This window comes from Camellia sinensis, chromosome 6 (assembly GCF_055761805.1).
Source record: "Camellia sinensis isolate YWXY chromosome 6, ASM5576180v1, whole genome shotgun sequence".
In the NCBI taxonomy this organism is placed as follows: Eukaryota; Viridiplantae; Streptophyta; class Magnoliopsida; order Ericales; family Theaceae; genus Camellia; species Camellia sinensis.
Genome location: NC_138966.1, coordinates 131,220,418 through 131,223,115, shown reverse-complemented (window position 1 = coordinate 131,223,115; position 2,698 = coordinate 131,220,418). Strand labels below are relative to the sequence as shown.

At 35.8% G+C, this 2,698-nt stretch overlaps 1 pseudogene; it reads left to right on the top strand.

Moving 5' to 3' along the window:
• Positions 1–240: 240 nt before the first annotated feature.
• LOC114295379 (putative LRR receptor-like serine/threonine-protein kinase At3g47570 pseudogene) lies at positions 241–2,317 on the top strand (annotated as a pseudogene).
• The last annotated feature ends 381 nt before the right edge of the window (positions 2,318–2,698 follow it).

Genomic DNA, 2,698 nt, shown 5'->3' with positions numbered 1-2,698 from the left:
TTTCAAAATGGGAGTGCAATTTCAGTTGTTGGAAATAATGCACTATGTGGAGGTACTGCAGAATTAGACCTTCCTCCTAGTCCATCCTCCAAATCATGCAAGAATAAGCTATTTCACAGGATGAAAGTGATCCTGGTGGTGGTTGTTCTTGTGATATTTTTATCTTTGTTTGTCAGCTTCTTTATATTTCTTCAATGTTGTCATGTTTCAAAAAAGAAGACCTCTAGCACGTCCCCAATCATGCATCAATATTTTAGGGTTTCTTATGCAGAGCTTCTCAAAGCCACCAATGGATTCTCAGAGGCTAATCTAATTGGTCTTGGGAGTTATGCTTCAGTTCACAAAGGAATTCTTAATCAAGTTCAGATGGTTATGGCAGTGAAGGTACTCAATCTTCAGACCACATGAGCTTCTAAGAGCTTCATGTTAGAATGCAAGGCACTAAGAGCCATAAGGCACCGAAATCTATTAAAAATTTTGAGCATTTGTTCTAGTGTGGATTTCAATGGTGATGAATTCAAAGCTTTAGTATATGAATTTATGGCCAATGGAAACTTGGATAAATGGTTGCATCAGGTTGGAGTGGGAGACCATGAGCCGCCAGAAAAACACAGAAATCTTAAACTAATTCAGAGATTGGACATTTCCATTGATGTTGCTTCTGCACTTGAGTATCTTCATTGTGGTTGTGAGTCTACAATTATTCATGGTGATCTAAAGCCGAGTAATGTTCTTTTGGATGATGAGATGACGGCTCATATTGGAGATTTCGGGTTGGCAAAAATTATTTCTACTGTTTCAAGTGACATGGCACAAGGTCCAAGCAATTCAGTTGCAATAAGGGGAACCATCGGCTATGTTGCTCCAGGTACAAAATCTTTTCAAGTTCCTTGGAGTAGAAAACCTAAACTTACTATAGGGAAAGTAATATATATACACACACATACATATATATGCACGTTGCATGGTAGAATATATAATTTCAGCATAAACAACCATACAAAAAACAATGGCTTTCTACAAAATAGTGTGCACCTACATATTTTTAACAATTTTTTTACACATATTCTATGTCATTTCTTAATGCTCCCAATGTGTGCTTCCACCTGCTCACTGTTAGCAAGCTTGAGTTAATCCTCTATGCCTCCTCTGTTTTCTTTTCTTTTTTTTATAAAATGAAAATCTTCTTTCTGTAATTCTAGTATGAAAGTTCAGTCTTATCAAAATAGTCCATGGTATCTACTAGTGGAAAGAATTATTATAATACATTGCAACCAAAGCATTTTGCAAAATCTTACTGAATTCTTGGAAACTTGTATAGTTGATTTTGATATACCTTTCCAATGCAAGACTAATATCTGTTTGCTTCAATGAAAAATATAATTAAATTGTCATTCTTAACAATGATCTCACTCAGCCACACGCACTCTCCAACCAAAAAACTTGAAATCTCATACAACATTAAAACCGTCTTAAAAAATTAATAAATATATTTTTTTGGGGATTACAATTAGGTCGACTAACTAGATTCACTTTCACACTAACATTAGAAAGGGTCAGGCTTCTCTCTAGTCCCAGATCAGACTGGAGGGCATTGTTAGGCCCGTGGGGCCCACAACGGATCCCGTTTGGATAATCTGAACCGTCAATGTGTAGACCTCGTCGAATACTATATGTCTGGAAAAAGTCACATTGACCAAATATTGATAGCTACGTGATCAAATCAATTTTGTATAAAAAAAAAATTAACGGTGAAAAAATAAACGATTGACAGAAATCTAATCCGATGAAATAGCTATTAATATCCGATCAACTTGTTTTTTTACAAGCATATAGTACTTGACAAGTTCTACACATTGAACGATTCAAATTATCGAAACGGGACCCGTGGTGGGATCCCACGAGCCCAACAATACCCTCCAGTCCGATATGGGACTATAGGGAAGCCAGTTTCCATTAGAAACATTTTGCAGAGTATGGCATGGGTGACATGCCTTCCACACTAGGGGATGTATATAGCTTTGGGATTCTTTTATTGAAGATGTTTACAGGTAAGAAACCAACCGATGATATGTTTAAGGATCATTTAAATATGCATATCTTCGTTAAGAGTGCTTTGCCTGAACGAGTGACGGAGATTGTGGATCCCTACATCCTATTGGAGCATAAAACAACAAGGTGGATTAACGACTGCATGGTTTCCATTCTAAGAATTGGGGTTGCATGTTCAATGGAATCACCAAGAGATCGACTAGAAATGGGGAGTGTTATTAGTGAATTGCATAAGATAAAAAATACTTACATGAATGAAGGTTGAACCAAGACCGGAAAATAGGAAGAGATTTTGCAACATGAAAACCTTAAGGTGTGTATCATACCCGCTTGAGCTATGCATATGCATATCAAAATGGAAATACTATACAATAATGGTTTTTTATTACTAAACACAAAAACATAGATTGATGTAAACTCCATTAACTTTGTATCTAGTGGTAAGAAAATGTAACGCCCTCAAAATAATAGTATTAAACCCATCAATATAAACATGCATTTATATATATGAGATCCACATTCTTCAATTCATCAGAGTATTTCATTAGAAAAGTATTACATGTTAACAACAAAAGCAAATGCCCTATGGGCTTACAGCTTTCCAAGTTAACACTTGGTTACAAAAAAAAAGGAGTACTAACTCAAT